The sequence below is a fragment of the Plecotus auritus genome, assembly GCF_963455305.1.
Source record: "Plecotus auritus genome assembly, chromosome: X".
Taxonomy (NCBI): Eukaryota; Metazoa; Chordata; class Mammalia; order Chiroptera; family Vespertilionidae; genus Plecotus; species Plecotus auritus.
In genome coordinates, this window is record NC_137784.1 from 88,966,087 (window position 1) to 88,993,693 (window position 27,607).

Genomic DNA, 27,607 nt, shown 5'->3' on the forward strand with positions numbered 1-27,607 from the left:
TGAAAACTTCTTGTACATCTAGAACTAATCTATTGAAATAAAGCCTCCTTATGTGCCCACTCTGGTATTTTTTTTCAGTGTTGAACTTGTCATTGCAAACATGCATTAGTTTGCTCATGGTTGCTTGCGTGCTTTACCTTCTTCATTTCTGGTCATAAACAACTGCAGATGCTTCGCAAATACATGGAGGGAAGATTCTCACCAGGAACCGATCTTTCCAGGTACTCTGCTGCTGTCTCTATCAAGGAGCTGCTTTTATGTTTTAAAATTTAAGTGTATTTCACTGTGTTTGAAGTCATGGATGGTATCAGTAATAATTTTCCATTAAGCAGCATCAGAGACAATCTGAATGTTTGCTCAGGCTCCGTTGTGGAGCCTGTTACAAATGGACCCCAATTTTTGCATGTGCTCAAACTTAAAACAAACAGTACTGTGCCTCTTGCTCTCCCTGAAAGGTTTTGGTAGGTTGCCAGACGCTGAGGACTATAAATGGGGGATATTCTGGAGCGATTAGAATATTTAGTTTGCCAGAACTTCTTAGTCTTTAATCATTTTGGATAAATTAGTATTTCCTGTTCTTGGGAAGGCCCTCTGCCCCATCAGTCTCCCCTTCTACTCAGTCAAATGGCTATGCGAGCAAGAACCTGCAAAAGGGATCACGCTTATAAAAAGAAGGCCTGTCTACAGAGTGAAGCAGTATTAATTGCAAAGAAAATCAGGTTCAATTAAAAAAACCAGTATAATTCCAGTAGGCTCTTTCAGATACAGAATGTACAGCTGGTGTGGATAGGTAAAGCCTTTTGACCTGTATTTGGGGGTTTACAGTAAATAAGGAATAGCAGCTATCAGCCTATATTTTGATAGATATCTATTAGAGTACAACTATAGTCCCATGTCCCATTAGACTTGCAGAGTAGAATTGACCCCTATTCTGACTAGGTATAGCACAACTATATTCCATTTTCTGTGACTTTGGTTTCTTTGTGCCTCAATTTTCACGTTGGGAGAATGGGGTTATCTATGCTGCCCTTCTTACACTGTGGCTGTACCTAATGAGATAGGTAGTGTAAAAAAATATTTTGAAGCCCAGACAGTGTGCTCAGTGGTTAAATTTCTACCCTGGAACTGAGAGAGGTCCCCAGTTTGATTCCTGGTCTGGACACATGCCCGGGTTTGGGGTTGGATCCCCAGTGGGGGGCGTGCAGGAGGCAGCCAACTGATGTTTCTCTGTTATTGATGTTTCCATCTCTCTATCCCTCTCCCTTCTTCTGTTTCTAAAGTCAATAAAAACATATTTTTAAAAACTATTTTGAATAAGTAGAAAGGGCTCCATAAATGCAAGGTATACACTGTAAGCCACCTCATTGCCTGGCACAAAGCTGGGCACACAACCGTTGTTCAGGAAATAGTTGTTGAATGGATGAATGTCTTACGTAGAAAATTCATGTTTATATGACAAGTCATTGTTTGAAATATACATTTAAGTTCAAGATCTCTTCATGGCAGTTACATTTAGCAGATATTATCTGTACCTTTATTTTGTATCTACAGAAATGGCAGCTCAGAGAAAGGGCAGCTAGATACTTGCAAAGCCAACTCAAACCCGATCTGGATAATGCCAGATATAGTGTGCAGCTTTCCATCACATCACGCTGCTTCTTTTGGTCACTGCCTTTTTTGAAGAAGGTGTTTTTTTGTTTGTTTAGCTCAAATAAGGAAAACCCTTCAAAGCAAACATAATACTAACTTTGAAGCACTCTGCCTAGAATTTATTGTCATGGTGGATATTAAAAAGGTTTTTTAATTTCCATAATTTGATGATCATGGGAGAATCAGAACTCTTGACATTCTAGGCAGTTAACCCTTAGAAAACTTTTGAAAACCCAGAAATTTGTAAGTTAGGTTTGTCATAAACAAGTTACCCTGTCAGAGAGTAGGAGAGTGAAGAAAGGACTGTTCCTTCTTTGCTATCTTGCTACACCCAACTGTGAAGAAGAGAGAGTCTTTAGGTTAATAACCACATATTAAGAAAGTCAGTAAACAGAATTAAATCTAGGGATTTGTTATCAACCAAAAAGAGCCTCTAGCTAAGAAATAGCTAATAGGAAACATGCACATCTAAGAGGGACAACTGTGTCCTTAGACAAGTATCATGAATGGTTGGGTGAAGCCAAGTGTGGGGTTTTGCAATGAGATAATGGTCTTAAGCAATACTACTCGAATTAGGATCCATTGCCTAGAGATAGAGCAGGAAGAAGGCCATGTGGATCAAGGCAAGTGGGAGGAGTAGCTGCAAAGTATGAGAAGTTGAGAATTGCCAGGGGAAGTTGAGGAAGCCTGCCACGTAGAGCACAAGGCTACAGTTAGGGGAGAAAGCTTTGGTTACTCACTGGATTGGAAAGCTTGGGAGCTGGGCAAAAATCTTAAGAGGAAAATCATTTGTTCTTTACCTGCAGGTTAGTCTTAGAATTGAAACCAGATTTTTTTTTTCTAAAAAGTGAAATCTAACTCAGTTTGTTTAAGAGAATTATTAACTGATAAAGGAAACCCAGTTTGTGATTTACAAACTTCTGTTGATTGGGTGAGTGGGAGGGTACAGGAAGGCATTTTAGGGAGAGGAGGGAGAGGGGATGGCTCTGGAATGTTGGCCCTTGCTATTTTCTCCTTGTCCCCAGTTTTGCTCTTGTACTGTACTTGGGACAAAATCAGAGGTAAAAGCGATTAGGTACCTTTGCCAAGCAAACTGAATACAGAAGACCTAACTCTCTCCTGGCACGAAGTAGGGGTCACTTTAGCCACAATCAACAGTTCCTCTCCTCACACCTGGGGGTGGTTCATTGAGAGAAATGGTGCATTGATCCAGAATCAAGTCCAAAATACCACCATTTAAGGCAGATAACAGCTCCCTCAGTTTCCTCACAAGCACAATGAGAATATACATGATGGCTGCCCCATACACTTCACAGTGTTATTGGGGAAATCTAATGACATTAAATACATGAAAATACTTTTTAATTGTTAAGAATAAGCAGTGTGAGACAGTAGTATTAGGAGACTTTTTTTTAAAGCAAATTCAATCTCTTTTCTGTCCTTAGTGGAAAAGGAGGAGATTTGATCACATGCTTTAAATAAGATATTCAAGGACATTTAAAAGACCAGTATAAGATGGCACCTCCACCATTCAATATCTCCTCTCTTTTCCACCCTTCCTTTTGGCTGACACGCCCCACTACCCCTTTTTCCCCCTCTTAGATGAATAAACTCATCCTATTAGTCTAATTTTATAGCTTTCTGAGAATATAATCCCAATTTTTATAGAATTATGCTGGAAGAATTCTTAGAAATCACTTAACCCAAATCCTTGTTTCTATAGGAAGGTGAAGGGACTTGCCTAAGGTTACATAGTTAATGACAGAGCTAGCACTAAAACCAGGGCTTCCTGACACTTTTCACCACAATTTAAAAAGCGGGGAAGTAAGCGTGCAAACATGAAATCTCAAGACATTGCTTTGGAAAATTCTAATTGTCCTCTTCTTAGAAGAATGCACTTAGGAGTTTTGTTTTTGAACTGCAAACTGTCAGAAAGTGAGATGATTTCAAGTCAAGGCTAATCAAAGAAACACTGTTTTGGGGTCACAAAAGGGGTTTTTTCTGTTTTTAATTTAAGAACTGAAAACACCCAAGGATGCAAAAAGCCTGTTTTTTTTTTTTAACTTATTCCTGACTACACAAGTGTTTCTAGAGTTTCCTTAGACTGCTAATAAAGAATGCTATTCAAATCCAAAGTAGTCACACACATGCACACATATGCATACACATGTACATGCATGCAAACTGCTAGAGGAATAAAAGAGTTAATTAGCAGCCCCCAAGGAATCTTTTAAAAATTCCTTTAGACTATAAAAGGTTCTTAATTTCACAACAAAGATTTTTAAGTGAGACAGCCAGATTTCAAGAACACATTAGTACAAATCAGGATGCTTTATCCTGAAGCCAGAAGTGACTGTCAGGATGGCAGACTTTGTTTAATTTTCCTATGTGCTTTTCACCAAACTTCAAGCTCCAAATCTTCAGATCCAATTTTCAATTGCAGTACTCTAATCCTTTCTTGCCCTCCCTCCACCCCCTGCCCGCTCTGGTCAAGTAACACCATTAAGTCCCTAGAACACCAGTGACAGTGTTGTGAGTGGGTTGAGGTGTATGTGTGTTGGGGGGGGTGGGGTGGAGAGGATAGAACCACAACTGCAAATAAAAATTTAAACCAAAGCAAGAATTGGATAAGAACAAAACCAGGCTGGCCAGGGGCTGAAAATAAAATAGCCAAGAGCAATCTGTCACCAGGACAGGAGGACTACTGGTTGTGCAAACAGAACATCCTCTGCTGCCACTCCCTCCCATGCAACAGTGCACAGCCTGTGCACCCCACTTCCAGGGCTTAAAGGCCTTTTGTACACAGTGTGGTTCCAAGATTTTGCCTGCATTTCAATAATTTGCCCACAGCTGTGGTTCAGACAAAGCTAGAAAGAAGCTTTGACAATTAGCCTGGGTTCTTCTCACTTGACTAAGGGAGGTTTGTCCTTTCTTACCAGGGATTTCAGGGAACACAAGACAAAAATCAAAACAAAACAACAACAACGAAAAACACCCCAGATATCACTAGAAAAATTTCATTGTCAAACAACCACAATCATCCCACCCAAAATAACTAATCAAAAAAGTCCATCAGTTTGGAAGTTTCCAAACTGCTATTACACATGCACATTCTATCCAGACGAACCATACAATGATAGCTGTGGATTTTGATTAACTATAAAGTTCAAGTTTCTTTACCTCTTTTTTTACACCTTGTTATCCAGCAAATAAAATTCCAGGATAAGTTTGTGAATGCCCTTTCTACTCACCTGAGTTATCCCAGTTGCCTCCGCTGCCGCTGCCGCTGCCGCCACCGCCTTTGCCACTGCCTCTGCTGCTGCTGTTGCTGCTGCTGCTGCTCTTGGCCAGGTAACCCCTACAAAGTCTGTTCAGTCAGAGCGGCTGAACAAAGATTCTGGCTTTCTTAACCTGAAAACTATTTGGGCTGTACCAAGCTCTGCTCACAGGGGGAGGTGACTCGCAGAAACTTCAGGAGACTTTGCCCCGCCTAGCAGTCAGAAACTGATCCTGAGTCATGAGGAAAATCTGGAAAGAGCCTCTGCCAGATGTGCAAACGGGATGCCCACTCCAGATCCATCCACCAACAAGTTGCAAAACTCAGGAAGCCACATTTGAAATCTTTTTTCCCCTCCCAAAGAGAAATAGGACTTTCAGGAGGGGTCTGATAGATTTCTGACTTTATTTTCTCATGGTTAATAGTGCAGACCTAGACATTATTTGAAAGACGACATGGCAAGAAAAATCTTGAAGTGTTGGGAAAGTTCTTGTGGGTTAGTCTGCAGGCATGGTCCTTATACATGGATCTATGATAGTGATAAGGACTTCAGCAAGTAAGTGGGAGTGAAAGAGGAGTTAGTGGGGCACAGGGAAAAACATTGCTTTGTGAAGAAACGGGTTACATTTAGCCAAGGACAGAGAGAAAGGAGCATTAAGAGGGGAGGTAATATAGTCTGATGCCCTGACAGTTGTAAGAAGGTTACATAATGTCTAGCAATGGGGCTGTGTAGATTCTGCCTGGCAATGCTGGGTGATAAGGAGAGCAAATAACCGTGTTTGCTCTGAAAGGCCAACCAAAAGGTTTCACCAGGATACTCAGACCCCTGTAAAATACTATGCTCTGCCCCAGTCAAGGTCCTGTTTCCTGAGACATTCACTGAGACACAATTCCAGGAACACAATTTGCAAGTTGTTTTGTTTTAGCTTTCACATCTAAAGATCTGACTCAAGATCTAGGAAAAAAAACAAAAAACACCTTAAGGGTTGAAATAAAAAAACAAACAAACAAAGAAGGCAATGGTTATTGAAGATGCACGTTATACCCAGCATCTGGTTTAAAATAAAAAATAAGTTAGGTAAGCATAGAATCAGGCAAATAATAGTAGTTCATTCAAGAAACAAAGGAGGGTTTTAAATAAGTTTTAATTTTTATGTTATTCCCAAGCTTTCCCAACCAATGTGGTGCTAACCTTTTGACCTGAAATTACTACTGTCTGCATCAAGTCTTTTTTGGGGGATATTGGGGGAAAGAGAATGAGAGAGAGAAGAGAGAGAGAGAGAGGGAACAAGTGAGCAAGGAGAGGCCTGAGAAGAAAGGAAGTGTGCTCTTCCTAATCACTGGCCCCATACCAATATTTCCGTGAAACATCTAAGCAGTTCTAGAACTGTGGTCTCTGAGAACTCCCCCTTGACATTTTCCCATAGCTCCCTATGTGTCTTCTCTCCTTCTATGCCAAGATGGAACCTGAGCTAGAGGTAAGTGGCAACATAAAATGCCCGAGCCCAGAAGAATTAGCGTGTTAAATATTGGCACCCAATTTGGTTCTTGGGTGACAGATTTCTCACACTAGTATCCCCCACATTGTGGCATTTGGGCTTTGAAACAAAGGGTGGGTGCCTTGTCTGGGCTCATTTTTTTCAACCATCTTTTCCATTTCTAAGATTTAAAAATTAGTAAGGAATCATAGAATCTGAGAATGAAAAGGAACTTTAGAGGCCATATCTATCCTACTACTCAGGGCAGAAATATCTTCCTGATAATCTACAAAGCTCTGTAAAGCAGCTTGTTCCATGTTTAGGCATCCCCTAATGGTTAAAAAGTTATTCCTTATGTTGAGGAAAAATGAGCATTACACTATTTCTAATTCTTCTTTCACATGACAGAGTGAAAGAAGAATTAGAAATAGTGTAATGCTCATTACACTAAAATATCTGTAATTTTACCCCCAGTCTTTTGTCCTCCAGGCTAAATATCCTCAAGTCATTTAAACCATGCTTCATGTGACATGGTTTCCAGATCTTTTACCATTCTGGTGTCCTTTGAGCATAGATCTGCTCAGTGTGTAACGTAACTTATTTAAAATCCTCCTTTGTTTCTTGAATGAACTACTATTATTTGCCTGATTCTATGCTTACCTAACTTATTTTTATTTTAACGCAGATGCTGGGTATAACGTGCATCTTCAATAACCATTGCCTTCTTGTGTGTTTTTTTTTTATTTCAACCCTTATGTTTTTTTTTCTAGATCTTGAGTCTTTCATCTAGAATTTCATATTATCTATACCAATGTTTCTCAACCTTTTTTATCACACTCATAATGAATCTTTTTAGAAAATGTCCCCAATCTCTATGAAATTTTAGTAACATAGATATGCTGTGTATGTGTTTATGTACTATATGTATATCTGTGCTCTGTATATGAAAAATATTTTTTTCATTCCTAAACAACCAATTTTTGCTCTCTTGGGGTTGATATCACTCTGATTGAGAGTGCATGCTCTATATTACCAAGTTTCTTTATTTGCATATTTGATCAACCAGACTAATAAAAGTATTGGATGACTTAATGTATAGGACAGAATACTGCAACATAACCTTATAACCTTCCCCTTATTAATAACAATTTCTAATAACGTCATTCAAACTTGAGGCAATCTCTATTACTCTGCTACTACCTTGCTCCTACTTTTCCATCTTTTCCATGACGTTACTATAAGACTTTTTCAAACGTCTCACTGAAATTCAGATACATTACACTATAGTATTCCCTTCATCTACCATTCTAGATACCCATTTAAAAAAAAAAGAAATGGGCTTAGTTAAGCATGACTTGCTTTTAGTGAGCTCATGCTTACCTTTGGTAATTACCACTCCCTTTCTAAAGCCTCAAAAATGATCTGCTTAATAGTGCATGCTTGACTTTTGCCAAAGACCAAAGCCATGTTCACTGGTCTACAGTTTCCAAGATCTATATATATTTTTTAATATATTTTATTGATATTTCACAGAGACGAAGGGAGAGGGATAGAGAGCTAGAAACATCGATGAGAGAGGAACATCGATCAGCTGCCTCTTGCACAACCCCCACTGGGGATGTGCCCGCAACCAAGGTACATGCCCTTGACCAGAATCGAACCCGGGACCCTTCAGTCCGCAGGCTGACGCTCTATCCACTGAGCCAAACCGGTTTCGGCAAGATCTATATTTTTTTACCATGAAAAACCACCACCACTTTCACTAAAAATTAGAGCAATGTAGGAAAGCAGATATACATATCAAAGGTCTGCCTCTTTGTATTGCTCATCTCTTCCCTTTGCCATAATTTCTCAAAGGTTACTGAGACTGGCTCTGTGATCACATCTGCACATTCTCTTAGTAGCCTGGGATGTAATTTGTCTGGGTTTGGGAACTTGAACTTATTGAAGGAAGCTAAGTGCTCCCTTATTATCTGCTCATCTATCTTGGGCTTTAATTCTCTTTCCAGTTCAAAGATCATGCTCCTGATGGAGAGGTTATTAACTTGCCCACAGTCACACACCTAGTAAATTGGCAGAGCTGGAATTTAAATCCTGCTCTGTCTGAGTCTAAATTCTGGCTCTTAACCAGTGTGCTATGTAGCTTTCAAGTATCAAATAGTGATATGGCCCATGGATAGTAAGAGAGAGAGAGAGAGAGAGAGAGAGAGAGAGAGAGAGAGAGAGAGAGAGAGCCCTTCTAGTAAGATTAATCAGTGCAAGCTTAGTAAAGGAGATGAAATTTGCCAGGGCTGACCAGCAGCCCCCGAACTACGGATGAACAGATTACTCTGACACAGTTTCACTGTGAAAGAGAGGGCTAAGGGGCTTGCCTGCCTCAAGGGTCAAAGCAGCCTTGATTGTCTGCCTTGTTAGCCTTTTATTGGAATTTTTATCTTTAGATACAATCAGTAGTGTGAGTAACCTTGGGAGGATACATGTGTTTATATTGTCCTCTAGGCAAGGGCATCCAGGGATTAAACATAAGGATTCCAGTAAACACCCAGGGGTCTGCACGTGCACAAACTTGTTTGGAAAGGTCAAGGAATAATTAGGCGCACCACCTTCGACACTCCCCTAAGTATCTCCTAAGTTGGAATTCCTGTAAACAAGGCAGGTGGCCTTCCACACACTTCCCTTTTATCAGAATGTCCTCCTTACAAACTTTCCAACCAAGTCTCTTGTGCTCTCCAACAGAAATTTAAATTGGATCTTTAATAATGAGTAGGATTCCAATATGAAGAAAGAAGTGATGTGGGCTTATTTGGTAGGATGATAGAGGAGATTGAGGATAGCATCCTAGGCAGGGAAAATAATAAAGAATTGCCATCTGGGTTTGCCTCACAATATACTTGGTTGACCATTATCAATACAAAGAGACCACAAATGATCAAGAGATTGCCAGGATGTTCCTGCCTTCCCTTAACAAGTTACAGTTCATTCAAGTTCTGTTGCTTACTACTTGTATATGCTTAGGCAAGGCACAATCCTCTTGAGCCTTGCTTTCCTGCTCTAGAAAATGGAAGTATTTATAGGCCTACTTTAGAAGGTTGCTGTGAGGATTCAATCAGCTAGTTACCACATGTAACATATTTAGCGCACTGCCTGGCATACAAATGGGGCTCGATAAATATTTATTTCTATAATTATTATTATTACTGTGATTAATTTATTCATCCAACAAGTATTTACCAAACTACTACTGTGTGCCAGATACTAAAAGTATGCTAGGTCCTGGGAGTATAATTATGAACAATAGGAATTGATCTCAGCCCTCAATGAGATAAGATCAACCTTCTGTTTATTTTGTGGAAGTTTACAGTCTGAATTGTTTTCTTGTTTGTTTCATATTCTGGGTAAAATGTTACATTTTAGTTATTTCTTCAAATGTTTTTATTTCCTTCAAAAGTTTGTGGGGATAGTGGTAAGGAGCTTTTTAATCTAGTAGCCCAGGATTTGTGGAGCACATTGGTGGCTACTCTCTCCAAGATGCTATAGGTTCTAATTAATTCCATCTAAGCCTTCATCCAAGTATTGGGTTCTACTCTTTTGCATCCTCCAGCCTCATCCCAATCATTTCTCCCATTTTGGAAATTTTACAACCATAGATTGTAAAATCAAGTCCCCCTATGAAGCAAAACCAGCTGTACCCAGTGTGTGTGTGTGTGTGTGTGTGTGTGTGTTGCGTTTGCTGCACATCAGGGTAGAGTGACTGTGGGGCAGCGCTATCTGGTTTCAGCCAGCTAACTGCAATCCCTTCTTCTTCTGACTTTACAATCCCCCAAGGCTAGTGAGAATATGAACAGAAGCCACAGAAGAGGATGGACTGCCAGATTCCAAAGCAAATAGCCTTGGGCCAGTGTGGGGTATAGTTCAACCAAGACTTTGGAAGTGGGTAAATTGGACATCTTTCCTGTTGGCCTGGTTAAAACAAAAAATATGCTTCACTGGGCTGTCAGCAGAATTTCCTTTAATTAAGGGAAGAAAATAATTTACCTTGTCAAATAAAGGTTTCTAGTTTCTCTATAAAGGAAACCTCTGTTGCTAGTAATTGAAATAAATGGTTGCAGTCATTCCTAATCTCTGACTATCTAATCTACACTCTTCTGCTTAGTCACTAAGGCACTTCCTTCACCAAGGGATGTCATTTTAGCCATTTCTCATGATTGGCTTCACCACTATTGGTGCTGCTGGTCTTGCTGGTCTTTGTGTTCTATTTTTCAGGGCTGTACAAAATTTCCAGGAACATAAACACAACTGACTGGTGTTGGGGTAAGGAATTCAGAGGTGAGAAAGATTGGCTGTGGATGATGCTTTTGATACATATGTCGTCCAAGCCTTTAGCATACATTGTAACTGAGGGTCATCCCCAGAGAACTGAGCATTGGGTAGTAGGTGAAAGTAGGTAAGGCCATAAACAAAAGGTAAGGTGAGCAGTCAGGAATTTAGGTGACCTATAATTCACAGGCCAGGAAGCATAGTGTAAGGTGGGATGGAGCCAAATAGTGCAAGGCAAAGGCTGAGAACCAAGTCAAAGATCGGGTGTTCATTAAAACTGATTCAACCTTACCCCCATGTTTTTGCTCAAGATGTCTCCCTATTGACTGTTCTTTCTTGTCACTTCATATATTTAAGTTTTGAATATCTTTTGATTCTCCAACCTTACTTTTAATGATGTCTTTTTCCTTCCTTGTTGACCTGCAACCTCTAATCATCTCTCTTTGTTTCAGTATCATATCATACAGGGTTCTAGTTAATCATTCTCCAACTATTTCATGTGTGTACTTGGAATTATTCAACTATAAACTCCTTAAAGACCACAGCTCTGGTTTTTCCACTCCCCATAGTGTGAAGCACAGGGTGAAGCACCAAATAGATGTGCAGTAAATACTTGGAAATAAATTCCAGAGACATTCAGAATGGAACAACTTAGCAAAAGATCTTGAGACAGGTCCATCACACACTCACAAAAAAATGCTTAGAAAATCAAGCAGGATTGTCTTCTGGGATTTTAAAACTTGAGAAACAGGGGAGGTCTAAGGGAAATGATAGTATCTCTTTCTCAGAGCTACAAATCTATAAACAGCCCTTTAAGTTCTTGGAAAGCTTATAGAATTAGAACAAAAAGGGTGGAGGCAGCCTGAGCTGTCACTGAGCCTAAGAGTGAAGTAAAATTTGGGAGCAAGTTGGAAACAAACAAGATTACAAAGAATTTTCAACAAGGAGTAAAAAAAATATTTTTCAATTCCAGTAAAATATTATTCTCCTAGGCTTCACTAATGTAGGATTTTTGAAAAATTGGACTAATGGAGGCTGTAGCTTTTTATAGCTAGACCTTGAAAGAAACAAGTTGCTAAACTAATTAAGCCACCTTGGTGTTGGGAGAGGTAGTGGGTGATAAGACAATGTCTTGTTTGACTTAGTTAAAAGAAGTTTTCCCAGTTTCCTCCTAGAGGTCTTTAGAAGTCTTATTAAGCTAATTATTAAGTCCTGGTTTTATAATCATTCTTGTCCTATGTTTCCCCTTATTGTAAATAATTAGTAATATTAAAACTACATTTTAAAAATTTACAATATTCACTTCACTATTTTAAAACCATTCCCTGTCCTCAGCTGGTGCCAAGAAAAAAGGAACTATGGAAAGTCCCAAAGTACCAGGAGCTTTCATGTGCTATTTCATTTAATCTTCACAGAAACATCTCTGCACAGAGGTATTGTTTTTCCTGGTTAACAGAGATAGGGAGATGCTAGGTGGAGGGTGGGGTGATGGTGGTGATGTGTTAAGTAACCAACCTCAGGCCACACAAGAAAGAAATAATGAAGCCCTGTTTTTTTAAAAAACCAATTCTTCCAACTATAAAATACTTCAGCATTTTCCTGAACTGTGTTGCTTCTAAATTGAAAATAACCATTGACTGATAGGGAATTCAAATACTTTTATTGACAAATCTTGCTTTGTTAAATAATTTAAGTGTCCATGAATTCATGAGAAGAGCACATGGCCAAAAATAGAGGCAATATTTGTAATAGCCAAAACCTACAATCAGCCAGATGTGCTAATTTTAGAAATGGAGAACACATTAGTGTCTGCCTTGGGTAGGAGAGGAGGTAGCAGAAGGGAGGTGGTGCAGTTATGATAGGGTAACTCCCTGAAGGATCCTTGAGATGATGGCAATCTTCAGTAACTTGACTGTGGTGGTAAATACATAAACCCATGTGTGATAAACTTATATAGGATAAAATGAACACACGAATGATCATAAGTCAAACAGGAAATCTGAAGAACATTGCTAAATTGTATCAACATCAATATCCCAGTTGTGATATAGTAGAGTTTTGAAAAATTTTAGCATTGGGGAAAACTTGGAAAGGGTAAACAGGATCTCTGTATTATTTCTTATAACTGCATGAGAATCTACAATTACTTCAAACATTTCAATAAAAAAAAGAAATTATATGTAGTGTGAAGTATATATTCAATCTACTCAGGCAGAAATCACTTTTGAGAGGCAAAGTTTCAGTGATCTGGTAGATTTGAGCAGTTTGAGCAGTGTAGCCAAGACTTGGAGGTAGTTGGACTCTGAGCTCAAGGAGAAAGTTCACACAGATCGCTATGCCTGACTGAGTGCAAAATAATGGGAGTGTGGTGTGAAATTCTAAGGAACAAATTTCACGCTTGGAGGCCTTTTATTCAAGGCCATAACTTTGCAGATACTTATGCTCTTTTCTGGGAGACTGAACCCTGCTCCCAGAGACCTGATTATGATGGGCCTCAGTCAGAAACAGCTACATAATATGTGAGGCTCAGTGAAAAATGAAAATGTGGGGCCTCTTATTTAAATTGTATATGGAATTTCAAGACGGTGACTGCAGAACGTTAAACCAGTCACGGGGCCTCTCTAAGCACTGGACCCTGTGTGATTGCCTAAGTCCTGGCCCCAGTTAACATTTCTGCTAAATCCTCACAGCTGCAACAGCTAGAAAATACAGACCAGCACGCCCTTTCCAAACCCTCCTTGCTAGTCTGGATTGACTGAAATGACTGAGGCCTTTGGGACCTATTCATTGTGAAGTCACAGTTCTGGGTACTTGGAAAATCCCCACTGACTTGACTGTGCTGCTGCAGCACAGACCAGATATAGAGCTAGAGAGGAAGGAGGGCAGAGTGCAGAGTCAGAAGGCAGCATGGGAAATCCTGGGTGTCCACTGGCAAAGAGAAGCTGGCAAGAAGTATATCAGGCTGGTGGCCAGTCCTAACATGTGCTCATTTAAGCAGGTAGAAAAAGGAAAGTGTTACAAGAGTTATGGGAGTTCTGGACTACTGGAAGACACTGGGAATTCAGGCTTAGAGAATGAACACAAGCACACTGCCCTCCAAATGACCTGATACTCTAAGCACAGGAAGCAAATTCTTCCTTAGCACTTCTGATTCAGCTAACTTTGATTGAGCATCTTTCATGTGTGATGTGCTTCCTGTATATTCTCACACCTAGTTTCCACAAAAGATGGATATCTCAGTGGCAGAACTGAGATTCAAACTCAAACCTTTTGATGGCAATGCCTGGCCACTTCCATTGTGCCATATTGCCATAGTTAGCTGGGTCCCTGTTTGGGATCCAGAGGCATTTTTGTGAACTTTTTTCTTCCTTCTCTTCCTCCGTCTATAGGTTTTTAATCCTGAGATACTCCATTCAGGAGAACATAGACACCTCAGGAATGGGGCACCCACAAACACTTCCAAGATTGGTGAGGATATTTACATAAGGACCCCTCTGGAGGGTATACAGGGAACTGGCTGCAACAGGACCCTTTCTCCAAGTGAAGCTCAGTTGTGAGATGTCAGGTAAATGTCTATATCAGGCAACTTTTCTTGATGTCTTGATGCTACTTGGCTATGCCCAAGAACAGGGACTTTGGGAGAGGTTATTCTGTAGGTTTCAAGGGTGGGTGATGTCACTGATTCCTCAGACTAAAATATTCTCAGCATATCCTACTTGGAGAGTTAAACTTCCTAAAGCTACAGAACCATGGGAAGAGTGTCAGTAGCCAGGGAATAAGAACACTTAACAAGTCACAAACTTAGAGTGAATATGTTTGTTTGTTTACTATGTGTAAAAAGAAGTAAAAGAATATATTATACTTTTCTGGTATATGAAAAATAACATATATGTTAAAATGTATACACAAGAATCTCATAAGACTAGTTTCCACTCAGGGCAGGCTGGAGGAGAGTAGGGATGGGGAGGAAGATTTTTAACTACATACTGTTTTTTACCTTTAAAATTTTAACAATGTAAGTTATTTCCTAATCAGTGAGGATCAGTTTTTGAAGGTATCTAAGGTACTTGCTCCAAAGCTTAGTAAAGATTTTTGTGGTTCTGGAATTAGAATTGCTCTTCTGAATGCTCAGTTTTCATATGACTGAACACATCTGCTCCTGGGAGGAGATGGCAAAGGCAATGAGACTGAAAGGGGAAACTATGGGCTTCATAATGGAAAAGTCCAAGAGAAAATGTAATCTGGGAACTGTCTTCTCATGAAGACCCACAACAATTATCTTCTTGTTTTCCCTGAATTGAGTAGTAGTGTCTGTCCTAGTAAGAAATACCCTAAAAATCTTTGTAGTTTGTGCCTTACAGAGTATGTGTGGAGGGCTTGGAATATAGTATTTCTCCTTCTCCTTCTCTTCCCTTTCCAGAAGCTGAGGAGTTACTGCTATCTATCAAGTGGTACTTTGTCTAGGTTGGCCTTTAACCAATATAGTTATCACACTATTCATTTCCAAATAGCTCCTACAGTCTTGTATCTACCAAGAAGTTAGGCCACTTCCTTTCTTAAATACTCCTATAAATGATCATTCTTCTGTAATCCAGAGGCACTCTGCTTAAGCTGTGTATTTCTGCTGCTCTGTCAAAGCTTTTCCCTACAGAATATATCCTAAAGAAATAGGAACAAACCCTCCATCAGTCCAAGGCCCTAAAGCAGAACAGAACTGCAATATGCCAGGTGTTTTGCATGCATTATTTCATTGAATTTTGCCATTAGCTCAATGAGGTAAACACTGTTAATTTCCCTATTTTACAGATGAGAAAACTGAGGTTCAAGATTTATCTATAGCTATGCAGTTAGTAAGTAGCAGGACCAGAATTTGAACCTAGGTACTCCATTCATCATACTTTTATTGTAATTGTTTATTTTCTTGTCTACATGCCACATTAGATTGTACATTTTAAATTTTTGTTTCCATTTTGTAAAATTTAGAGTCATCAGGAACTTCTTTATGCAAACTATGGGACTTGAGCTAGATCTGGAAGGATATTAGTGCTTTGAGAGAAAGTAGGCATTTTTGGCACGGGGCAGAGATTTTTAGAATTTAAGTCCTTGAGTCAGTGAGGTAAAAATGTATTGTGTGTTGGGGATGGGCTTCAGGGAATAACAAAGAGGACGAATGCATTTCAGAGTTCATATTGGCAAATAATGGGAGATCATATCAGGTATAGCTTAAATCTGAAAGAGCTAGGAGTTTGCATAAGTTCTGCAAGTTACTATATGTAGACACAGGAGCCCGCCCAGCCAAATATAGTGATAGAGACCATCATGGATTAGTTGACTGGGGCAGCTGAGAAGGCTGCCACTGGCAATGGGTATTATAATTGAAACTTCTTTCATATCAAGCTCCTCTGGAATGGAGATGATGAGCAAGAGCCCACATATGGCAAAATTGTGTGCCTTGGGTCTCCTCACCTGCATTTATTGCTCTCTTTTTCCCTTGGATTTCCATAGCTCCATCCTGTCTTCTGCATGTAGAGCTCTCAACCTCTACCACTGGAAAGTCTCATCCAGGACCACCTTCCCTAGGAAGCATCTTTTTCTGTCACCACTAGTCCCCTTCCTTTCTCCATTCAAACCATATTACTTTTTCTTAGGGTAGTATCATGTTACTAGCATAAATCAGATAAATTCACAGTAAATGTTACTGGTTTATTATGCCTTCATAACATTTAAATTTAAATGGTAGCCTAAAATGCCTTTGCTAGAAACAAGGTTGTCAGGTGACCTTCAGGGTTAGAGAAAAGGGGTATAGGGATGGGGAGGGGTGAGAATGGAGGTATATGTGGAAATTTGCCAAAGGGGGGGGGGGCATTTTGGTAACTTTTCCACAAGGATAATCCTGTTTATTTCATAAATATTTAAAAGGAGCCTTCCCTCCATTACCCTTACTCCCCCCTGCACAGTCTGCCCACCTTGTTCCTGAATTCCAGTGTCCTGCCAGGAATAACTGTATTTATTAAATAGCCCTAGATGCAGAGAAAATGCCCAATATTGTTTGGAGATTGAAACTTTCTGAGTTGTCAAGGACCCCACAGAATTGAAGTTGCTGCTATTAGAGCTCATGTTCACAACTCCCTTGGACACTAAATTTAACAGATGGGACACTTCAATCCAGGGCACAGTTGTCAAAAACCACAGTTTAAATCAGTCACAGACAACTGTTTCATTCCCCACACTTGCCTGGGTGTAACAACTGCAGAAATGCCTCTGCTTAAATTACACCCGGTGACACCACAGGGAGAGACATGTCTAGGCTGCATTCTTGGTCCTTTCTGAGATTCTTTTATAGCAGGGGTTAGTATCATTTCCAAAATGGGGTTCCAGGACTCTGAACCATGTGTTTTTATTGGACTAGTGCATCTGGGGTTTTATATGCAATCGATGTCAAGATGGGAAGGTGATGAGGTAGGAGGGAGAGAAGGGAGAGGAGGAAGCTATACTGAATCTCCCAGAAGGGAATGCTGTGGCCAAGCATTAGCCAGAGACAAGGCAGCACTGGTTGATAAGTTATAAGAATGAATGATGAAGAGGGTGTTCTACCTGTGGATCCTGATCTGTGTACCTGTAAAACTGGTCTATGGGTCATCACTGGGTTTCCAACCTCAGGGTACAAGGTCTTGCATTATGGAATCCAATGATTCATCCATTCACTCAGACATTTATTGAATGACCACACTGTGCCATTCACTGTGCCAGACTCTGGGAACACAGAAATGATTAAGGCACAATGTCTGATTTTAAGGAGCTCACAGTCTAGCCCCCATTACCAGGAGTTCAACTATTCATGCAGCCTAGCATGCACTGTCATTCATTCCACTAGCACTTTGCTGAGTGTCAGGCATTGTAATGAACTGGTTGGTGGAGATACAGAGAAAAAAGGATAAGGTCCTTGACCTCAAGATGAGTCCAGTACAGTAGTGTAGAAAGACATGTAGACATGTCCATTTGTATTCAGTGTGGTAAGGGATGTTTGGTTTATATAAGCCTCTAAGACACTCTCTGACCAAAGATCCTTGATCTACAGGGAACAAGCCTTAGAACTGATAAACAGGGCCTGAGGGGAGGCAGACTTTTGTGTCTGAAACGTGTTCTGTCATAGTTCCAGACAACTAGCTAGGGCCTTGGTAAATACGTGTCATGCTTGTTTTGGGAACAATCTCTTTTATATGGGGAAAAGCACTTAAGCTAGTGAAATATGCGGGAAATAAAGCAGGAAGTCTTCCTGGTGGATAGATGCTGTTCTTGTGGGTTTCAGAACATCTTAAGCTGATAGCTATCCTATTAATGCTCCCCCAATAACTTGTCTTAGCAGTTCTCAATCTCTAAAGATAGTGACTGGTACCCTTAAGCTATTTTTTTAATTTTAAAAAGTTGAATAAAAATTGTACATTCAGCCAAGACAAAGCCACAGAGAGCTAAGTACTATATCATGTTTCTTTGCTTTTGACTAAAATGTGTATTAGCTTGGTGTGGTTATCTCATACAGATCAAAAGCTCTGAGTAAAAAATTTGGGAAATGAATTATTCCATAATAAATGTAGCTCTGCTAGATAAAAATCTTTCCAAACGCGGGGCCTTAGGGGAAAAGTAATAAAAGGAATCCTTGGTGGTGAAAAGGTTGGAAATCACTGGTCTACATGTCTGGATGCCAACGTTTGGCTGCAGATTCAAAGCCTATGACCACAGAATCCTGGGATTATTGGCATCTGACACCTCTGATGTGGTTCTTGTTAAAAAAGCAAACATGCTCCCTGCCCAGCTTTCTAAAGTGTTATACATTAACTGGCTTACAAAGTGCCATTCATGAGTGGACAGGTTTTTTTTGGATTGTGGTTTACTGTATTTTTGTACCTACAGTGAAAGAACGTTTCAGAGGAAACATAGGCTTGCCTGAAGTTTACAAACTATGCTATTGCTGGACAAGAGCAGAGCTCCTTATAACTTATGCAGCTAGAACAAGCTGTCTACACCTTTCTCTCTCTCAACAGCCTTTATCCAGTACCACTGAGAATGCACATTCCATGGACACACTGGAAACAGGCTGAGAGTAACCATTACTATAAGAAAAAGAGGCTGGGGAGGGAGGGAGGTGGTTTGGAAGTGGCCTGGTGAGAGAATCATCCCACTCTTCCCATTGTCTGAAGAAGTTTCCTGGAGGAGGCTTAGGAGCAGAGCTCAGAAAACTTAGGATATAGGGGAACTGAAGTTTCTAGAGAAAGAAGAAACTCACAGAAATTTGAACCCAGGTCACATTTAATTTTTTATTATAATTGTGATAAAATAGATATAACATAATATTTACCATCTTAACCAATTTTGAGCATATGTTTCAGTAGTGTTAAGTATATTCACATTGCTGTGAAACAAATCTCCAGAATGTTTTAAAAATCTTTTTATCGATTTTTTTTTTTTTCAGAAAGAGAGGAAGGAAGAGGGAGAGAGAGGAACATCAATATAAGAGTGGAACATTGATCATCTGTCTCCTGCATCTCCCCACCTCCCGCCCCCAGGGATCAAACCCACAATCCAGGCATGTGCCCTGACCTGGAATTGAACCAGCAACCTTTCAGTGCACGGGACGATGTCCAATCAACTGAGCAACACCAGCCAGGGCCCCAGAACATTTTTTTTTTAATCTTGCAATACTGAAACTCTACACCCACTAAACAACTCCACTTTTCCCCTACCCTCAGTCACTGGTAACTACCATGCTACTTTTTGTTTCTATCAATTTGGCTACTTTACTGTTTATATCTCTTGTGAGTGAAATCACACAGTATTTGCCTTTTTATGACTGGCTTATTTCACTAAGCATAATGTTCTCCAGATTTATCCAAATGTAGCATGTATCAGAATGTTCTTCCCTTTTACAGGTAAATATATTCCATTCTATTTATATACCATATTTTGTTTATCAATTTGTCTGCTTCCACATTTTGGCTATTGTGAATAATTCTGCTATGAACATAAGTATACAAATGAAATCAATGAGATCCTGCTTTCAATTATTTTTTATATATATCCATAAGTAGTATTAATGAATTGTATGCAAAATCTATTTTTAATTTTTTGAGCAACCATCATACTGTTTTCCATAGCAACTGCACCATTTCACATTCCCATTAACAATGTACAAGGATTCTAATTTCTCCACATTCTTGTCAACACTTCTTGTTTTCTTCTTTTTTTTAATAGTAGCCATCTTCACGGTTGTGAAGTGGTATCACATTTTGGTTTTCATTTTCATTTTCCTGATGATTAGTGATGCTGAGCATTTCTTTATGTTTATTGGCCATTTATATATCTTCTTTGCAGAAATGCCTATTCAAGTCCTTTACATATTTTTTCTTTTTTTATTGTTTAAAATATTATAAATAGTAGTACATATGTTTCCTTTTATTCCCCATTGACTTGCCCCTGGCCTCCCCTACCCCCTGGCACATATCCTCACTGACCACTCCAGTGTCTTGTGTCCATTGGTTACGCTTATATGCATGCATACAAGTCCTTCAGGTGATCTCTTACTCCACCCCCAATACTCCCCAGCCTTCCCATTGTAATTTGAAAGTCTGTTTGATGCTTCTCTGCCACAGTATCTATCTTTTTGTTCATGAGGTTATAATGTTCTTTATTATGCATAAATGAGTGAAATCATGTGATATTTTTCTTTCTCTGACTGGCTTATTACACTTAGCATAATGCTCTCCAGTTCCATCTATGCTGTTGCAAATGGCAAGAATTCCTTCTTTTTCATAGCAGCATAGTATTCCATTGTGTAGATGTACCCTAGTTTTCTAATCCACTCATCTGCTGATGGGCATTTAGGCTGTTTCCAGATCTTAGCTTTTGTAAATTGTGCTGCTATGAACATAGGGGTGCAAATATCCTTTCTGATTGGTGTTTGTTTTCTTGGGATATATTCCTAGAAGGGGTTTTACTGGGTCAAATGGCAGTTGTATTTTTAAATTTTTGAGGAAATGCCATACTGTTTTCCACAATGGCTGCACCAGTCTGCATTCCCACCAGCAGTAAAGAAGGGTTCCTTTTTCCCTGCATCCTCTGCAGCACTTGTCATTTGTTGATTTGTTGATGATAGCCATTTTGACAGGTGTGAGGTGGTACCTCATTGTTGTTTTGATTTGCATCTCTCAGATGATTAATGACTTTGAGCATGTTTTCATGTGTCTCTTGGCTTTCTGAATGTCCTCTTTCAAAAAGTGTCTATTTAGGTCCTTTGCCAATTTTTTGATTGGGTTGCTTATCTTCCTTTTGTTAAGTTGTATGAGTTCCCTGTAAATTTTGGAGATTAAACCCTTATCAGAGATAACATTGGCAAATATGTTCTCCCATGCAGTGGGCTTTCTTGTTGTTTTGTTGATGGTTTCTTTAGCTGTGCAGAAGCTTTTTATTTTTATGTAGTCCCATTTGTTTATTTTATCCTTAGGCTCTCTTGCCCTAGGATCTGTGTCTGTAAAGATATTGCTTTGAAATATGTCTGAAATTTTGCTGTCTATGGAGTCTTGTAGGATTTTTATGGTTTTCCGTCTTACGTATAAGTCCTTTATTTTGTTTTTGTGTATGGTGTAATTTGGTGATCTAGTTTCATTTTTTTTTGCATGTATCTGACCAAATTTCCCAGTACCATTTAATAAAGAGACTGTTTTGACTCCATTGTATGCTCTTGCCTCCTTTGTCAAATATTAATTGAGTATAATGGCTTGTGTCAATATCTGGATTCTCTCTTCTATTCCATTGATCTATATGTCTGTTCTTCTGCCAGTACCAGGCTGTTTTGGGAACAGTGGCTTTGTAGTACAGCTTGAAATCTGGTATTGAGATCCCCCCTACTTTGTTCTTCTTTCTCAGGATTGATGTGGCTATTCGGGGTCTTTTTTATTCCAGATGAATTTTTGGAGAGTTCTTTCTAGGTCTGTGAAATATGCCATTGGTATTTTAATAGGTATTGCATTGAATCTATAGATTGCTTTAGGTAGTATGGACATTTTAATGATGTTGATTCTACCAATCCATGAACATGGTATGTTCATCCATCTGTTTACGTCTTCTTCTATCTCTTTTTCAGTGTCCTGTAGTTTTCTGCGTATAGGTCTTTTAACTCCTTCATTAAGTTTATTCCTAGGTATCTTAATTTTTTTGATGCGATGGTAAATGGGATTGCTTTATTATTCTCTCTTTCTGTAAGTTCACTATTGGTGTATAGAAATGCCATTGATTTCTTGGAGTTAATTTTGTATCCTGCTACATTGCCAAATTCATTTATTAAGTCTATTAGTTTTTTGATGGAGTCTTTTGGGTTTTTTATGTACAATATCATGTCATCTGCAAATAAGGACAGCTTTACTTCTTCTTTTCCAATTTGGATGCCTTTTATTTCTTCTTCTTGTCTAAGTGCAATGGCTAATACTTCCAGTACTATGTCGAACAGTAGTGCTGAAAGTGGGCATCCTTGTCTTGTTCCTGTTCTTAGGGAAAATGAGTTTAGTTTTTGCCCATTGAGTATGATGTTGGCTGTAGGTTTTCATATACAGCTTTTATTATGTTGAGGTATGATCCCTCTATTCCCACTTTGCTGAGAGTTTTTATCAAGAAAGTGTGTTGGATTTTTTTAAATGCTTTTTCTGCATCAATTTATATGATTATGTGATTTTTGTCTCTCAGTTTGTTTATGTGATGTATCACATTTATTGATTTGCGGATATTGTATCATGCTTGCATCCCCAGAAAAAATCCCATTGGGTCATGGTGTATGATCTTTCTACTGTATTGCTGAATCCGATTTGCTAGAATTTTTATGAGGATTTTAGCATCTATGTTCATCAAAAATATTGGTCTATAGTTCACTTTTTGGTGGTATCTTTATCTAGTTTTGGGATTAGGGTAAGGCTGGCTTCATAGAAAGAGCTTGGAAGTGTGCCTTCCTCTTGAATTTTTTGGAAGAGTCTGAGGAGGGTAGGTTTTAGTTCTTCTTTGAATGCTTGGTAGAACTCCTCTGTAAAGCTGTCCGGACCAGGACTTTTGTTTGCTGGAAGATTTTTGATGACTGCTTCAATTTCTTCCATAGTTATTGGCCTATTGAGATGTTTAGAATCTTCCTGATTGAGTTTTGAGAGGTTGTATTTTTCTAGGAATATGTCTATTTTCTCCAGGTTGTCCAGTTTGTTTGAATAGATTTGTTCCTAGTATTTTTTAACAATCCTTTGTATTTATGTGGGGTCTGTTGTTATTTCTCCTCTTTCATTTCTGGTTGTGTTTATTTGGGTCCTCTCTCTTTGCTTCTTGGTGAGCCTGGCTAGAGGTTCATCAATCTTGTTTATCCTTTCAAAGAACCAGCTCTTGGTTTTGTTGATCTTTTGTATATATGTATATATATTTTTTTGGTCTCTATGTCCTTTATCTCTGCTCTGATCTTTATTATTTCCTTCCTTTGCTTATACTGGGCTTTTCTTGTTGCTCTCTTTCTAGCTCTTTGAGTTGTAGGGTTAGGTAATTTATTTCCATTGCTTTTTGTTTTTTGCAGTAGGCTTGGAGAGTTATGAACTTCCCTCTCAAGACTGCTTTCGCTGTGTCCCATAGTTTTTTGATTGTTGTGTTTTCGTTGTCATTTGTTGCCTTAATGTTTTTTATTTCTTCTTTTATCTCTCAGGTAACCCAGTCATTGTTTAAAAGCATGCTATTTAGTCTCCTGGTGTTTGATTTTTTAATTGTTTTTATTGTAGTTGATTTCTAATTTTATGCCATTGTGATCCGAGAAGATGCTTGATATGATTTCTATCTTCTTGAATTTAAAGAGACTTTGCCGATGTCCCAACATATGGTCTATCTTTGAAAATGACCCATGTGCACTTGAGAAGAATGTATATTCTGTGGCTTTGGGGTGAAATGTTCTGAAGTTGTCAATTAATTTCATCTGATCTAGTGGGTCATTTATGATTGATCTGTCTTGCTGATTTTTTGTCCAATGGTGATAGTGGGGTATTAAAGTCTCCTACTACGATTGTATTGCTGTCAATCTCTCCCTTGATAGCCTCCAGAAGTTTTATTTATTTATTTATTTTTTATGTATTTGGGTGTTCCTGTATTGGGTGGGTATATGTTTACCAGAGTTATTTCTTTTTGTTGGATTTCTCCCTTTAGTATTATGAAGTGGCCTTCCTTATCTCTTTTTATGTCCTTCACTTTGAGATCTAATTTGTCAGATACAAGTATTGCTATCCCAGCTCTTTTTCATTTCCATTCGCCTGAAAAAACTTTTTCTATCCCTTCATCATCAGTCTGTGTTTTTCTGAGGTGGGGTTTCCTGTAGACAGCAGATATATGGATCATCTTTTCTTTTCTTTTCTTCTTTTTAAATTTCTTTATTGATTAAAGTGTTACATATGTGTTCTTATTCCTGGATCATGTTTTCTTACCCACTCAGCTATGCTATATCTTTTGATTGGGGCATTTAATCCATATACATTTAAAGTTATTTTCGATAGGTACTTGTTTTTTGCCACTTTTTTTCTTTATGCCTGTGTTGCTTCTTTGCTTACTATTTCTTCTTTTTATAGCAGACCCTTTAGCATTTATTGCATTGCTGGTTTGGTGGTAATGAACTCCCTTAGTCCTTTTTTGTCTGTGAAGCTCCCAATTTCACCCTCAATTTTTATTGATAGCCTTGCTGGGTCCAGTATTCTTGTATTCAGACCCTTGCTTTGCATGACTTTGTGTATTTCATTCCATTCCCTTCTGGCCTGATGTGTTTATGTTGAGAAATCAGTCACTAGTCTGATGGGGGATCCTTTGTAGGTAACTTTCTGTCTCTCTCTGGCTGCTTTTAATATTCTTACTTTGTCATTGGTGTTTGCCAATTTAATTATAATATGCCTTGGCGTTGGTCTTTTTGGGTTCATTTTGCTTGGGACTCTGTGAGCTTCTTGGACTTGTGTGAGTTTTTTCTTCCCTATACCATGGAAGTTTTTTGCCATTTCTTCAAACAGGTTTTCTATTCCTTGCTCAGTTTCCTCTCCTTCTGGAACCCCTATTATGCGGATTTTTTTTTCATTTCGTGTTGTCCAAAAGTTCCCTTAGGCTCTCCTCCTGTTTTTCAAGTTTTTGTTTTTTTTCCTAGAATCTGCTCTGCTTGGGTATTTTTTTCTACCTTGTCTTCTAGCTCACTGATGTGGTCCTCTGCTTCTAGTCTACTGTTGATGCTTTCTATTGAGTTCTTTATAGCAGCAATGTCATTTTTCATTTCTTCTTGGTTCTTCCTCATTTCCTCTTGGTTCTTACACCTGTTGTTGAATTTGTCTTCCATTCTTTTCAGTGACCTTATGATTATTTCTCTGAATTCTTTCTCTGACATATTGCTTGCCTCCGTTCCGTTTACTTCTTTTTCTGGTGATGCCTCTCTTTTCCTTTTTTTTGGGGGGGGTGTTATTATTTTATATATATATTTTTTGAGTAAATCTTTATTGTTCAGATTATTACAGTTGTTCCTCTTTTTTCCCCCAATAGCTTCCCTCCACTTGGTTCCCACCCCACCCCATGCCTTTACCCTCAAAATGTCCTTGTCCATAGGTGTAAGATTTTTGTCCAATTTTTCCCACCCCACCCCCATACCACTTTCCCCCCAAGAATTGTCAGTCCACTCCCTTTCTATGCCCTTGATTCTATTATATTCACCAGTTTATTCTGTTCATCAGGCTTTTTTATTCACTTGATTTTTAGATTCACTTGTTGATATATATGTATTTGTTGTCACTTTGTTGTTCATAAGTTTTATCTTTACCTTTTTCTTCCTCTTCATAGAGAATACCCTTCAGCATTTCATGTAATACTGGTTTGGTGGTGATGAACTCCTTTAGCTTTTTCTTATCTGTGAAGCTCTTTATCTGCCCTTCAATTCTGAATGATAGCTTTGCTGGGTAGAGTAATCTTGGTTGTAGGTTCTTGCTATTCATCACTTTGAAAATTTCTTGCCACTCCCCTCTGGCCTGCATAGTTTCTGTTGAGAAATCAGCTGACAATCGTAAGGGTGCTCCCTTGTAGGTAATTAACTGTTTTTCTCTTGCTGCTTTTAAGATTCTCTCTTTGTCTTTTGCTCTTGGCATTTTAATTATGATGTGTCTTGGTGTGGTCCTCTTTGGATTCCTTTTGTTTGGGGTTCTGTGCACTTCCTGGACTTGTAAGTCTACTTCTTTCACCAGGAGGGGGAAGTTTTCTGTCATTATTTCTTCCAATAGGTTTTCAGTATCTTGTTCTCTCTCTTCTTCTGGCACCCCCATAATTCTGATGTTGGTACGCTTGAAGTTGTCCCAGAGGCTTCTTACACTATCTTCAACTTTTTGGATTTTTTTTTGCTTTTTGCTTTTTTGGTTGAGTGTGTTTTGCTTCTTTGTATTTCAATTCTTTGACATGATTCTTGTGTTCCTCTAGTCTGTTGTTGGGTCTCTGTATAATCTTTCTTATTTCAGTCAGTGTATGTTTCATTTCTAGTTGTTCCTTTTTCATATCTTTGAGGGTCTCATTATATTTATCGGCCTTTTCTAGGATATTCTTGAAAAGCCTTATAACCGTGGTTTTGAATTCTATATCCAGTCATTTGTTTTCCTCCATTTCTTTTGTTTGTGATCTGTTTCTTTGACACCGCATTTTCACTGCTTCCCTGAGTTGGTAGGGTAGATTTGTGTGCTAGGTTTCCTATATGGCCCAGTGGGTCGGCCTCCCCAGTTAACCTGAGGTGGACACTCTTGGTGCACCCCTTTGTGGACTGTGTGTACAGCCTTGTTGTAGTTAAGTTTGATTGTTGTTGGTATTACTGGGAGCAATTGACCTCCAGGCCAGTTGGCTGTAAGGATCAGCTGAGTCTATGCTGGGAGAAGTTCTGTGCTGGAGATAGCCTTATAGGATTAGACTTGCCAAATTGCAATAGCCTCTGTGCTCAGCTTGGATGGGGTGGAGTCTCAGGGCGGAGCAGACAGTCTTGGCTTCTCGTCAGCCTTGCCCTTGCGTGTGCGTGTCTCCAGACCTCTGCCTTCCCCGGCTCCCGAGTCTCCGCCAGAGAGTCCAGTTCCCCCCACAAGAGCGTGGGTCGCCAGGGGCTCGCCTGGAACTGGGGTTCAGTGCAGCTAGAACTGGCATTCAGTGCAGTCAGGAGCTTCCAACTCCCTTCTGCTAGGGAAAGCCTGTGGCAGCCTCTGCAGCCTTTGTGCACACTGGCAAGCGCACCCCCAGACCCCTGCCCACCAGGGCTCCCCCGGGTCTCCCCCTGGTCTCTGGGTGCCTTTCTCTCTACCTGACAGTCCAGACTCCCCCTGTATGAGCCTGGGTCCACGGGGTTTCACCCGGGACTGGGGTTCAGTGCAGTCAGAACTGGGGTTCAGTGCGGTCGGGGGCTTCCTTCCCCCTTCCACCAGAGAAAGTCAGCCAGGCTCTCAGCCGCCCTTCCTCTCTGCACGCACAAAGACCCTTTGCTGTACCTCCAATTCTCTGTGAGCTTTTCTCTTTCCTTCTAGTTGTAGAATTTTCACTCAGCCATCTTTCCTGTGGTTCTGGATGGTGTCCGTTCTGTCTTTTAGTTGTAGTTTTGCAATTGTTGTGCGAGGCAGCAGTTTAGGTGCTTACCTATGCCACCATCTTGGTTTTCACTATTCATAGCTTTGTATATTTCTTGCCACTCCCTTCTGGCCTGCATAGTTTCTGTTGAGTAATCAGCTGACAGTCGTATGGGTACTCCCTTGTAGGTAATTAACTGTTTTTCTCTTGCTGCTGTTAAGATTCTCTCTTTGTCTTTTGCCCTTGGCATTTTAATTATGATGTGTCTTGGTAT